Source organism: Poecilia reticulata, chromosome 21 (genome assembly GCF_904066995.2).
Source record: "Poecilia reticulata chromosome 21, P_reticulata-male-v2, whole genome shotgun sequence".
Classification (NCBI taxonomy): domain Eukaryota; kingdom Metazoa; phylum Chordata; class Actinopteri; order Cyprinodontiformes; family Poeciliidae; genus Poecilia; species Poecilia reticulata.
In genome coordinates, this window is record NC_088850.1 from 4,300,659 (window position 1) to 4,315,542 (window position 14,884).

At 38.5% G+C, this 14,884-nt stretch overlaps 1 long non-coding RNA gene across 2 annotated transcripts in view; it reads left to right on the plus strand.

The window, feature by feature from the left end:
• Positions 1–14,884, plus strand: part of LOC145549699 (uncharacterized) — a 159,095-nt gene that overhangs the window by 110,799 nt on the left and 33,412 nt on the right. For both annotated transcript variants that reach the window (XR_014085545.1, XR_014085546.1), the window contains one exon: positions 1,743–1,800. This is a non-coding gene — a long non-coding RNA (uncharacterized LOC145549699). The remainder of the gene's footprint in view (positions 1–1,742; positions 1,801–14,884) is intronic.

Consider the following 14,884-nt stretch of genomic DNA (forward strand, 5'->3'; position numbering starts at 1 on the left):
AATGAATGCGCAGTAAAAAAAAAGGGGGGTTAGTGTTTTGGAATAAATGTGATGAATGCTACTTTAAGGGTTCACTCTGAGGTTGCACAGTGCTGCATTGACTCAGAAAACTCACACCTCTCTCCTTTGCCTCATTAACGGGCCGATGGATCAATAGCAGGGAAGGAAAGTGAACTTTTTGGACTTAGTTAATTGGAATGGAGGAAGGTAAATTACTGGAAATCGGTGAACATTTTGACAGATAAACAAGTGTGATACCAGTTTATGCTGCTTCAGTTTCAGTTTCAAACTTTGTTTAAAAAAAGAAGAAGTCATGAATGTTTGGTTAGTGAATAAATAAAGGAATATGTTTATTTAAAGTTAACTCTAATCTGGATCAGCTTTATTGGGGATGATTGTGAGTTTGACTCCAGTTTCAAGCACTCACAGCGTACAGACAGTAAGTATAAATATGTGAACTTCAGAAGAAATAAAATAAAAGATAAAATGGTATGTATGTGTGGTTATGTACATTCTATAGATGGAGAGATATAGATTTATAGAAATACATAGATCTAAATACAGACACAAGTAGATGTATAAATAAGATATCTGATAAAAAATATCTTTATACTTTGAAAATGAACCGTTTCCAAAACCTCCGGAATGTAACGTCACAAATCAGCAGGAACTGCCCGTTACCTAGCAACCCCAGCGGAGTTCCGCCCGTTACCTAGCAACCCCAGCGGAGTTCCGCCCGTTACCTAGCAACCCCAGCTGAATTCCATCGTCAGCTGGTTTTACCATGTATGCACTGTACAATGGCTGCTGGAAAGGACAAGAGTTTTCTTGTTCACTTACCGTTCAGAAACAACTTGCTGCATTCTTGTTGGTTGTGCAGGAGGCTCTACTTCTGCTTTTCAGAGATGTACAGTTGTATAACTGCGCATCCGTTGGCAGCCATTTTCATGTGGGAGTGTAAACGTTGAGTTAAGAATGATTTTCTGCAAAATATGTAATGAAAATATTATCCCAACTTGTTCAAAGAAGCATTAAAATGATCTGCAAACATGTTTCACTGAAAGATGTTTCTGTTTTCAAGGCTCTTTTACATATTTATTCAGGTCAGGTTTAAAAAAACACTCAGAAGTGGATAATAATCTCACTGTTAAAATCCATTTTTGCTCCGTGTCTGTAGAAACAAATTTTCAGCTTTAAAGTCCTAATTTGTTTCTGGGATGCCTGTAATCATCATCAGCGTCTCCTCCCCAGTCTGACTCCATTATTATGTAACCAGGAGTTGCATCAGCGGCGGCTCTCTCCGCTCACGTCTGACTAATGAAACACATATTTCACTTTCAGCTCAGATTCTCTCCTTCCACACATTTTCTTTTCTAAATGTGTAATTATGTTTCTGCCCAAGAGAGACGGCTGAAGGAGCTTTAGTTTTATGTCTGTTTGAATGGATTTGTTTTAAAATATTTGTGGCACTTCATGGTGTGTGTTTATACTTCAAAAGAAATTGTATTTTGGTAATTCTGCTCCTTAATGCTTCCAATTGATGTTTTTAAGGAAAACTCAGTATTTGTAGAAAAGATAATTTCCCAGATGTGGTTCTTACAAGAAATGTGGAAAATTGTATCATTTGTTGGAGATTTTAAGGAAATTTACAACAACTTGAGAGGATTTTCTTAAACCTTTTATAAAGTGAAGATGGACGGATTTTTGAAATAATTTCTTACAGATTTTGTTTTTGTTTTCAGGTCATGAATATGAAACCTTAGTGTGGAGAAGACCCGCGTATTAACATCAGACTGAAACGTAAGTCAAAAATGTTTCTTTCTTCTTGGTTTTACAATAATGTTGGACTTTAAAATTTGTATTATTTGCGCTTCTTATTGTCCGTGTATTTTCAAAATGTAGATAAATGGAAAAATAAAATTAGAATCTTTCTGCGGTTTGTTTGCATCAGATTCAAAAACGGCAACAAAAAAAGTGTTTTTATTTATTTATTCATTTTTTTGGTTTTGAATTCAAAATGGATTGATGGATGCAGACATGCATGTGGAAACATTTTAAAGGTGAATTTTCTTATCAAAAAACATAAAAGTGAAAATGTAAGAAGCCATCCAGGGTTTTTATCTGATAATTTGATAATAAATAGAACATTTATCCAACAACTTTACTGTTAAACACACTTGGCCTTCTGGATGTGTTAAATAAAGACTCATCGTAAAACACGATGGATAAATTACTTTATTAATTAATAGAAATATTAGACAGTAATAATGTGAAATGTTTTTTCAGCATAAAAGCATCAGAACGTTTTCATGCTGCTGTGAAAGTGAACCAGGTGAATCATGTTGATATAAAACGGAGAGAAAATGAAAAATCCCTCCGTTTTCTGTTATTAATCTCTGAATACATTTGTTGAAACAAATCCGTGTGTGTGTGTGTGTGTGTGTGTGTGTGTGTGTGTGTGTGTGTGTGTGTGTGTGTGTGTGTGCGTGTGTGTGTTACGTCCACCAAGGACACAACATATTTGAGGACACGAGACAAACAGATGAGGGCTTAACAAAATATTCTTATTCTTATTCTCTTCACGTTGATTTTCGTAGTTCAGATTCTTCTGATTTTCTGTGAATAAAATAGCGTTAAGGCCCTCAGATCCCGTGTCCGAAAAAGTAAAGAAAAACAAAACCCAAAAAGTATTAACAGAAAGTTGGACCTGGTGAGCCGATCAAACAGAACAAAACGGTACAGCAGGGGGCCAACCCTATACAGGGCCGTCGAAGCCCCTACTGGTACCGGACTAAAGCAAAAAAAGAATCTAATGCGAAAGAAAGATCGAAAACAGGACAACCGGTCCCACCAGGCCAAAATCACAAGAAAAGCAAACTAACAAAGGCTAACAGAAATACTGCATGGCAGGCTGGAAGCGTCAGCTGCGGCCCACAGCGACTGGACGAGCGCGCCGCGCCGCACCGGTGGTGGTGGAGCGAGTGGAAAGGCGGAGCTCAGGTGGGAAGATGGCGGGACTCCTCAACATGCCGAAAGCCAACAGCGCCACAAATTAACGTAATTAAATGATCACAAAGGAATTATCCAAAATAGATTAACAAAAGGTCATTCAACTGAAGTCTATAAGAAAACAAGGAAAAGAAATAGACAAAAATCATAATGTGCCTGAAGCACATAACAGTGTGTGTGTGCGTGTGTGTGTGTGCGCGTGCGTGTGTGTGTGCGTTGCTGTTGGCACTGAGCAGAGCCGGTGTGTGTCAGAGGTATTGTCCGTTGTGGGGCGATTCCTCCTGATCAATGAGGCTCTGCCCTCAGATTTCCAATCGACCAGCAGGACAGCGAGCCATGTGGCGCTTTGCTCCGATTTATTTCTGCAGCATCTTGTGGCGCTGCAGCCTGAAGCTACAGACGGCTAACGACAACATTTCTTTACTGTTCCTGCTGCCAAAATACACAAGTCGCATCCCTTCTTTCTTTAGATGTGTCAACAAAACCAGCAAGTGAGCTGATAAACCACGAATATCATCATGAAGGTGCAGCTCTGAGTTTATATGACAGCTTTGTACTTTAAGTGGGAAAAAATAAATTCCAGTCTTTATTTTATTACACTGCAAAAACAGTGTTGCCTAAAACGTCTGGTCTAGTTTATAGCGCAAATATCTACGTTCACTTTAAATTGTAAATGAATAACATTACACAAAGAAAACAAAATCTAACTTTACAAACCCATAATTTGATAAGAAAAGGAATAGATTTATACTTTAATTTGAAATAAGATCGAACTAATTATTTACAAGTAACTTTTCAGCAAGATGTAGGAACTTGTTTTAAGACAATAATTATTTAATATTAATGAAAAAGTTAATAGTTTAACTGGCAGATTATCTTATGGTTAAAAGGTCCTGGTATAAGTAAAATAATCAGCCAGTTGAACCGGTTTTCTCATATTATATTGTATCTTGGTGAAAAGAATAGAAAAGAATAGAATTAAACTTTATTGTCGTTGCACCGTCACAAGTACAAGCAACAAAATGTAGTTTGCATCTATCCAGAAGTGCTATACAGGGTATAAATATGTATTTACAGGTGTACAAAGGTGGTTATAAAAATGAAATGTTCAGTATAAATATAATATAAATAAAAATATGGGAGCTATATGCACATATGCAGATTATACAGAAATACAGAAATGTTAGGAATGAATTGTAGTAGATTTACAATACAAGATAGATAATGAGAAATAAGATTTCCAGATTATATACAGATTATGAGTGTGAGGACAGTCCGTATGTTATTGTTGTCCTTATAGTTGAGTCAGGAGGCGTTCAGGAGCGTGACAGCTGTGGGAAACGAGCTGTTCTGATGCCTGGTGGTTCTGATCCGTAGGTTTCTGCAACGCCTCCCAGAGGGCAGGAGGGAGAAAGAAGAGTGTGTGCAGGGTGAGTGAAGTCCTGGGTCATTTTCCCAGCCCAAGTTACTTGTAAGATAGTTTTGTCTTATTTTAAGTGTAGTAAGATGTTTGGGTAGCGTTTTATTTTGAAGGGGTGTGCATAAAACTGTCACTGTCATGAACATGAAGGAGTTTTCATTAATGTTTGACTGCTGTCATTTGGTAAATAGTGACATTTTTAATGCAAAGTTGTATTAAAAGTGTTAACTTTGCATTATTTGGTAAATAATGATACTTTTAAAGCAAAGTTGCATAAAAAGTCAGCTAAAAGTGTCATTATTTACCAAATGACAGCAGTGATAAACATTTACAGACGCCTTCATGTTTCTGACGGTGCCAGTCTTAATCACACCACGTTAAATAAAACGTTACTGATATTTGCACTAGAAACCTGAGCCAATAATCTTTGATAAGATTTTGTATTTGCTGCGTAATAAAATCTTGAACTGCATTCGGTTAATTTGTAAAAAAGCAAAATTAAAACATGACTTGAAACGGTTAAATTCAAAGTTCTTCAAACTTTCATGGCAGCTTGCCGGTTGACATTCAGATCTGACCTTATAAAAGGAGCACAAGTTTTATTGTCGTCCATTTCCCCCGGACGCCAACGCTGCCTCGCAGCAGCGCAGATCGCTCCTGTCCTCCTGCTTCCCTCTGTTTGAGCTCGGTTTCAGTGCATATTTGTGAACATGTGCAACAGCGTGTGCCGCTGCGGTCTCCAGAGCGGTGACATTCAGAGGCTAGCCGCGGCGTGCTAACGCCCGGACGTCGTCCTGACATTTCTCTGCTCGCCTCGTCGAACGCAGGTTTAGAAGTTGCTGGCAGCGACACAAACTCAGAGAAAAGGACTCGGCGGTGTGGTAATGGGTTTGGATCATCTGGAAAAGAAACGCATAAAATCGTTGACTGCTCCGGACAGCCTGGTCTCGCATGAATTTATGAAATGGCCACTTTCTATTAAGGCGTCATTTTTATGTGGCATGAATGCCACCCTGGGCGAGTCGCTGCTTCTTCAGCCGTGAATGTGACTTCAAATATATTTTTAGAGAAGATTAGCTTCCTCTGTGCAACTCAAAGCATTAGAACATCATCAAAATATTCATCCCACAGATTATTTTTTAATCTGTTAATCCAGAAAATAATCAGCAGATCAGGCTTTAACTGCAGAAGCCACGCATTCACTAAAGGAATGATTTTATTTCATTTGAGGTAATAACATATTTATTTTTTAAAAAGGCATTGGATTATCCACATGCATCTTTTTATATATTTCTAACATTGTATATAAATAAAGGCTTAATTGAAGAATCTGCAGAAAGTGCCACTTTTTTTATCCGACTACTCGATTAATTGTCGGAATAATCAACAACTAAAATAATTTAGTTGCAGCCATAAAGTGAAAGTCTTCCTGATTTTCAGTTATTTATTTTTATCCTTTAATCTGTTTCTAATATTGTATAAACAAGTATTAAATGACAAAAGTCCAGAGTGAGCCAATGTTTTATTTGATTAATAAATTGTCAAAATGTAACTAAAATAGTTAGTTGCCTGCATGTACAGCATTTACTGCAGCTTTTCATCTTTTTGTAAATTTCTAATATTGTATAAAAAAGGATTAAATAGTAAATCTGCTGAATGTGCCAATATTTTTATCCGATTAATTGATTAATCGTCAGAGTAATCAATGACTAAAATAATCATTAGTTGCAGCCATAACCTAAAAGCCTCCATGTACTACAACTACCAGTTATTTGCATCTTTTAATCTATTTCTAACATTGAATAAAAGAAGGTTAATTAAAAATTGGCAGATTGTGATGATATTTTTTCCAATTAATCGTCAGAATAATTGATAAAGAAAACGATTAGTTGTAGCCCTAACTTAAAACTCTCCATGTACTACAATTTTCAGTTATGCATTTTCATCTTTTAGTGAATTTCTAATATTGCTTAAGAGACTTGAATGATAAATATATAGAATGTACCAAAATTGTATCTGATTGATTAATCGTCAGAATAATCAATGGCTAAAACGGTGAGTTGCAGCCCTAACATAAAAACCTCCAGGTATTACAAATGACTTCCAGTAATTTACTTTAATCTTTTAGTGAATTTTTAATATTCTAAAAAAAAAAAAAAAGACAAAATAATAAATCTGCAGAATGTGCCAATTTTATTTTAATCTAATTAACTGATTAATCGTCAGAATAATTTGTAACTAAAATAATCATTAGTTGCAGCTGTAACCTAAAATCCTCCATGTACTACAACTGTACTACTACTACTTTTTTTTTTATCTATTTCTAACATTGAATAAAAGAAGGTTCATTAAAAATCGGCAGGATGTGACGATATTTTTTCCAATTAATTGTCAGAATAATTTGTAACTAAAATAATCGTTCGTTGCAGCTGTAACCTAAAAGCCTCCATGTTCTACAAGTGATTCTGAAGTCCAACAGAAATGGTCCAAAACTATCTGAGACACTCAAACTCCCCTAAATCCTCTGGCAGCACTCAGAGCTCCTCTTTCCTCCAGTCAAACATGTGCGGCGGCGTTGGGGATCGACTCCAGCCGGCGAGGAGTTTGTGCAGTCATGGCCGACAGAGATACTCGAGCTTCGCTCGTCTCGGGAGCCTGGCCTGGCAGTCCTGAACTCTGCAGACCGTTAACACTTTGCAGAAGTGAGTGTCAGAGGGAGATCATGAGCTAGATGGAGGGAGAAGCTTAGATACCCTGAGTTCTGCTGCCAGGACTCCTGCTGAGCTCTGAACAAGCCGAGTGCTGCAGATTTAAAGGCCTGGCTGGGGAAGTTTACTGGGAAGTTGGAGGATTTTTCTCCAAGTGGGAAGCTAAGAGCTTTCTGCACTCATCAGGGCCGAAGGAATCAGGTATTTGATTTTTCTCTTAAATGTGCTGCAGTGATTTTTGATGTGCTGTTTACCAACCAGCTTCTATTAATGCTCCATGAAGGGCGGAGCTTAACGTCCCAAACAAGGCAAAACTGTTTGCTGAACAACTTTTATGACAAAAAAATGATTAGAAACATGGAAAAACAAAAGAAACAACAAATGTTGTCCTTCCTTCCTTCCTTCCTTCCTTCCTTCCTTCCTTCCTTCCTTCCTTCCTTCCTTCCTTCCTTCCTTCCTTCCTTCCTTCCTTCCTTCCTTCCTTCCTTCCTTCCTTCCTTCCTTCCTTCCTTCCTTCCTTCCTTCCTTCCTTCCTTCCTTCCATCCATCCATCCATCCATCCATCCATCCATCCATCCATCCATCCATCCATCCATCCATCCATCCATCCATCCATCCATCCATCCATCCATCTAAAACAAGGGTGATCAAACTGGGGTTCAGGAACCATTTGTGGCCCCTGGACTGGTTTTGAGCGGCCCCTAGGCTACAATGAACTAAACTAGTTGGGAAAATGATCATGAATGCACCAGAAGAAGCTGAATATATTTTACAGTTTTATTAATAACTTACTCTTCATACTAAAAGCAGCTCAGTGTTGCACAGATTAATAAAAATAAACCCACAAAAATGAAACAACAGTAGCTTGTCAACGAATAACCAATTTCCTCCTGAGGATCAATAAAGTAAATTCTATACTATTCTACTTGCTGCTCTGAACATGTTCTAGTCAACGATTAATCGATTACTAAATTAGTTGACGATTACTTCATTAATCGTTTCAGTACCTTGTGATTCAGTAACGGCTCTCGTCTCTGAATACTTTGTAGTTTTCTTGCTGGTGGCCGCCATCTTTCTTTGCTGTGGAGTGGCGGAGACTGGATGTTTCATTTTGGAGGCAGGCCTCATTAGAACCGCAGCTTGGTGATTTGAAACGGTTCCCCGTCATTCGGATCTTAAATCTTTTTCCTGCCACTGATTGAGACGCCGACTTGTCAGGTTGTGACGCCTCTGAACGCATTTCCAGGCGCTTCCCTGTGGCTGCGTGAGCGATGTGGAGGAGTCCCGGTCTGACGATGTGCTTGTGCTCAGCAGCTGTGCAGTTTTCATTCCACACAGTAATGGAGGGGATGCTCTCCACGGCGCCCCTGAGGAAAATCACTCAGCTTCTGGTGCAGAGTGGGATTTTTTTAATAATATGGTGTTGAGTCAGTTACTTATTGATCTATACAGACCAGGAAGTGTTGGTATTCATTCACTAAAAATCATCAAACGTGAAGTCAAGTTGCTAATTGATTCAAAGATGGCAGATCCAGACAAACCTTCAGATGTTTTCCACACCATTTTTTTTGTCTTCTTGATTTCTTCGTGAAAGTGTTTTTATTTCACTCAGCCTTTCTGTTAGTCTTAGATTTTTTAATTTATTAAAATTAAGATAAAAATGTGATTTTAATTAGACAAAAGCTTCTAGAGATGCCAAGATCTAACGTGACCCCAGTTTGTTCTTTGTTCAGAAGAGACTGAGCTGTTTGCACAACTGATTGAAAGTCCTGCTGCTTGTAATTTTGTTGCTGATGTCTTAAAGATTAAGTATTTATTTATTTGTTAAACCGATGCCAATGTGTTACTTCACAAAATGTTCAAAATTGCTCATTTTAAATTTATATTTTTGTATAGGACTTAATTGTTTTGACATTATAACTCTATACTGGTAATACTAACACTTTATTATTATTATACTATTTATAGAATTTATTCTTTTAAATTATGGTTTTATCAAAATAAAAAAAATCTTGGCCTGATGCTAATATTCTGTCGTAGAATTAAAGTCAAAGTCCAGATAAATAGAATCTGTAAAACACGCTTATGAAACAAAATGGCTGACATCATTCTGAACTATGGAAGCCCAAAAGGTTTATTGGTGGGAGAGCAAAAAAAAAAATCCAGATTTTCCAAACATTAAATCTTCAGAAACCAAACCATTTGAAAAACCTGTTCCTCTCCTTGCCTGAGGGGGCGCTGCACCAAGAACTACTGAAGGAAACGACATGAAAACCTCTGAAGAAAACACTGAGCTCAACTTCCTTCTTCACGAAATGTAAACAAAAATGGAGTAGCACCAGATTTTAACATTTAACATTTGGCAAAAGGCCACGAGTTATTTCTCCTGCTAGCGCTAGCCTAGCATGATTAGGTTGTATTTACCCAGAATGCCTTGCGTTATAGACCACTTCCTGCTTTTGGAGCAGTCTCTGGCTCACATGGTGTTTACATGCCCATTCGAACCGCACCAGAGTTCACTTCAACCAAACAGGGACCAGAGTTCACTTCAACCAAACGGGGACCAGAGTTCACTTCAACCAAACGGGGACCAGAGTTCACTTCAACCAAACGGGGACCAGAGCAGAGTTCACTTCAACCAAACGGGGACCAGAGTTCACTTCAACCAAACGGGGACCAGAGTTCACTTCAACCAAACGGGGACATGAGTTCACTTCAACCAAACGGGGACATGAGTTCACTTCAACCAAACGGGGACATGAGTTCACTTCAACCAAACGGGGACCAGAGTTCACTTCAACCAAACGGGGCCCAGTGTTCACTTCAACCAAACGGGGACCAGAGTTCACTTCAACCAAACGGGGACCAGAGTTCACTTCAACCAAACGGGGACATGAGTTCACTTCAACCAAACGGGGACCAGAGTTCACTTCAACCAAACGGGGACCAGAGTTCACTTCAACCAAACGGGGACCAGAGTTCACTTCAACCAAACGGGGACATGAGTTCACTTCAACCAAACAGGGACCAGAGTTCACTTCAACCAAACGGGGACCAGAGTTCACTGTTTTGGTTCGATTAGCATCCACAAACAAACAAACTGGAGTTTGGTTAAAGCAGAGCAGCACAGAGCTGGTGTATTAAATAAAATAAAATGAGCTCTTCTTTCCCAGTGATCTACATATTTATCTCCAATTGTTCCGTGTAAGGCTGTAAGTCTTGCACAGAACATTTTGCTCCTGTGTCTGAGCTTATTAGGTGATTTAATTACACTTAAGCAAAGATGGAAATCTTCATAATAACAGTCGACACAGTGTTGATCTTTCCTCACTACTGATTCAAACACGGATAAAGCAATAAATTAAAAACTTGACTTGTTGGCTGATTCATGACCCGGGAGGAGAGAAACTCACTGAATACTGCAGAGCTTCAATCTAAACGACTTCAACTTCTTTCCTTGAGGTGGACGATGTTTTCAGTTCAGAAGGAGGAATCCTTGATAATCTTAGTCACTGCATCTCTTATGTTTACTAAGCTGTCTCCTTGGAGATATTGTGCTTTTAACACGATCCAGTTTTTCCGTCATCATTTGCATATGCTCCAGTTAACAGTTAATTAATTACTCAATTAGCTGTTGATTATTTCAGTAATCGATTAATCACGATTAATTCGATTAATCGTTTCAGCCCTCCTTGAAATGTGGCCAAAAACGCAGTCGCACACCACTGCTGATACTCTTAATATTCTGATGCTAGGTTCTCCTAAAACACAACAAGTAGAGCTCAAAACATTACCGTGTATTAATGTGTTTGACTGTTTCTTTGTTAAAAAAACTTGAACTTTTTTTATCTCGATGCATCCATCCCATGGCGCGAACATCTACCATGTTGGGGAGATTAAATATTGGAGCTAAGAAAGATGGTGAAACTCTGTCCGGCCGGCTGACGGCCTCCACCCTCTGTATTCTATAATTAGCAGAAAATTAATATTTACCATTTAAAGACGTGATTGATACCGCTCTCTGTCTTCCTTCTTTCTCTTCTCTTCCCCTCTTTCTGCTCCACACTTTGGATTTTTAGTTTCCCTCTTTACAGTTTCTAGATAATGTAGTAGGCGAACACGAGCATGACATTTTTAATATGTTGTTTATATCAGATCGTTTGAATGAAATTAAAAATGTAATCCATTCATTTTCTTTACACCCTTGTCCCCTAATGGGGTCAGTGGGTGCTGATGCCCATCTCCAGCTAACGTTCCAGGCGAGAGGCGGGGTCACCTGGACAGGTCACCTGGACAGGTTGCCAGTCTGTCGCAGGGCAACACAGAGACACACAACCATGCACACACACTCACACCTAGGGACAATATGGAGAGGCCAATTAACCTGACAGTCATGTTTTTGGACTGTGGGAGGAAACCGGAGTACCTGGAGAAAACCCACCATGCACAGGGAGAACACGCAAACTCCATGCAGAAAGACCGGGGCCGGGAATCGAACCCAGAACCTTCTTGCTGCAAGGCAACAGCTCTACCAACTGTGCATTAAAAATGTAATCAAATATATATTAAATTATGTTTTTTATTATTATTTTTGCCTCATGTAATAATTTAAACTGCTACTGTTTCGCTTTACAAACCATAACATCTGATTGGTTAATCTGTAGAGCAGCTCAGCTGTAAACCGAGCAATCTTTTAGAGAAAAAGATTGCTTTGCTGCTTTCAGCTCCATTTATATTACAATTTTCACATTAATAAAAAAAAACACAACATTTCAATGTATCGAATTGTGGCACTTTTGGCTTTCCATACATTCTACCCGTTTGTAATCTTAGTTAAGACTACAAGTTGTTCAGGTTGTAGAGCAATATCTTCCTGCCTCTCTTTACAAATCAAGACGTCTGATTGATTTACAGCTGAGTTGCTTTGCAGATTAACCAATTACTTTTCTATAATAGACGTAGCCCTGCTGATAAATTGTGATTTGTAATTTATGAACAAATGACAATCATTTCTACATTCATATATTTTAGATAAAAATATGAATTTATTTGTCACTCCTTACAAATATCAACTTTAGGTCTTTTTAATTTGTATTTGAATGTGGCACTTTTGGTTTTCCATACATGCTAGTTGCTCTAAATCTAACTAAGGTATTAGCACTTTTCATCAGTATTAAGGACTTATTGACATATAACAAGCTTCTATATCGTGCTAAAAAGTTACTTCTAAGTTAGTTTTTCTTATTCCACATTTGCACTAGAAACTAAACCAACAATAGTTGGTAAGATTGTTTTTAAAGTGTACTACAAGGACAAGAAAGAAGAAAAAATCATTTGGAGCCTTAGCAAAGTTGCAGATGTATATTTCAATGTTTTTCTGTACAAACGTAATTTTCTCTCGTAACTGATGCATGTGGACATGTTTTGGTGGATATTTTCTAATTTATTACACAGACTTGGCAGAAGATGCTCATCCTGACATTGGAGAAGCCGAGTAAAGGACTTCCACGCTGTTATTAGATTCTCATTTTCATCCATCCATCATGTTCACACCATCCTGCTGTCATTGTCTGGGTTTGTTCGTGTCGGGGCTGAAGTGGAGTCGTGGCTCGGTTAATGATGCCTCTGTGTTCACTGACCTTTTTCCCGCTGCAGCCTGAAAGGCCGGTGGATGAATGAACAGAGACACGTTGGCATATCCGTCTCTGCTGTTGTGCCGTCAGTCACCAACTAGCTCCACTCATTCCCTCACATCCAGTCCTGCAGTCTGGGAAAACTCACTGCCTTAAAGGAACTTATTAAGCAAAATTCACATTTGCTCGTTTTTGTTCTTCCGTTTGGGTTTCAGTTGCTCACAGTGATTAAAAAGAAAATGGCTTTTGTTGTCTGGAAAATGTGCCTTTTCAAAAACCTCACAATTGTTAAGTCACAATCAATGCACCGTTGCCTAGCAACCGCGGAGAAGCCTGACTCTGTTACCTAGCAACCCAATTTGCACATTTGGTCAGCTGGTTTTAGCGCTGTGTGCGCTGTACAATGGCTGCTGGAAAGGACAAGTGTTTTGTTGTTGACTTACCATCCAGAAACCACTTGTGCCACTCTTGTTTATTGTGCAGGAGGCTCCACTTCTGCTTTTCAGAAGGACTAAAATCTAATTGCCTAAGAATGATTTTGTGCAAAACATATAATGAACAATTTTTGTAGCCTATAGACCACAGGTGTCAAACTCCAGTCCTCAATGGCCGCTGTCCTGCAATGTTTAGATGTGCCACAGGTACAAAACACTGGAATGAAATGGCTTAATTACCTCCTCAGTTCTCCAGAGCCTTGCTAATGACCTAATTATTCTATTCAGGTGTGGTGCAGCAGAGGCACATCTAAAAGTTGCAGGACACCGGCCCTCGAGGACGGGAGTTTGACACCCCTGCTATAGACCAATCCTGACCTGTTCAGGGAAGCAAAAAAGGTCAAATTTAAAGTAAACAAATGTGTCTTCACTGTGGATAAAAAACATGGATATGGATCGGAGAGGCAACAGAAATGTCAGCAGTCAGATAATTTAACCAGGATGGTAAAATCAGTTAGGGGTCAGTAACTTGACCCCTAATTGATCGTGTCAGTTTTGGTTCTGATAAGGACAACACATATTCTGATCCATAGGAATGTGCAACTAAAAATTTATGTGTTTTTGAAGAGTCCTTAGAATAAAACGGCACAAACAGAAACCAGGATTGTGGCCTGTGGCTGCTCAGCTCAGCATGAAGCTACATGGTCATAAACGTCTTCAAGTTCCAGTTTAATGACTGAAGCATTTAGATTTCATATGCAAAAAAAAAGACCTGTAACCTTTTTCTGACTCTGATATTGAGAATTTAACCAAGCAAGACCTACAGCTAGATCTCTGCTGTTTGTCTGTGGGAGAAACATTTTTATCTGCTGAGCTTTTTAGTCATTTAATAATCCATCTGATAGCCCAATGTGAGCAACAAAGGAAATAAAGCTCTGCCTAAAGTTTAATTTTTAGTTATTTACCGAAGAGGGAAAATGTTATTGTGTTGCAGTGAAAAATTGTTGGACCAAGCTTGGAAAGTCACTAGAGGATGTCATAAACTAATTAGCATATTAAATACCTCCCAAGGTTGCATTTGCATTTTGCCTCGTCAGCCTTTTCCATCCATTAGCTTCACACATGCATCAGCCTAATGCAAATTATTTCCACATTACTTTTATTCAATAAACCTTTCTAATGTAGTTGTTAGATGGCAACACAGGGAGAAATGATGCCAGGAAGCGGGCTGATTCTGAAAACCCGAGCAAAATGTAACCCTTGTGCGTGTGGGGACTGAGGCAAATGACACGAGTGATACGGGTGAGGGGTCAGTGGGGCCCCATCTGTAAACACAAGGGTTAAAATGGGTTAGATGTGACTAAGATTACAACTACAGTATTAGCCGTTTTATTTTAATTTGATTTTATGTACATGTACTGTTTCATTTACTTTTTTTGTGAGGGCGTATTAGGGCCACAGTAAGAAAATAAAACAAACTTATTAGACTTGTACTTTTACTATTACTTTTTTCTTGTAATTATGACCTTATTTTCGTACAAGTTCTCGTAATATTATGACTTTATTCCCGTAATTAAATTTTTTATGTTTAACACACAGGCACTAAATCAGTGGGATTGAAAAGTGACACCTGGGAGTGATTCTGTGAAACAACCTGCAGCCATAAGTTAAAAATATGGA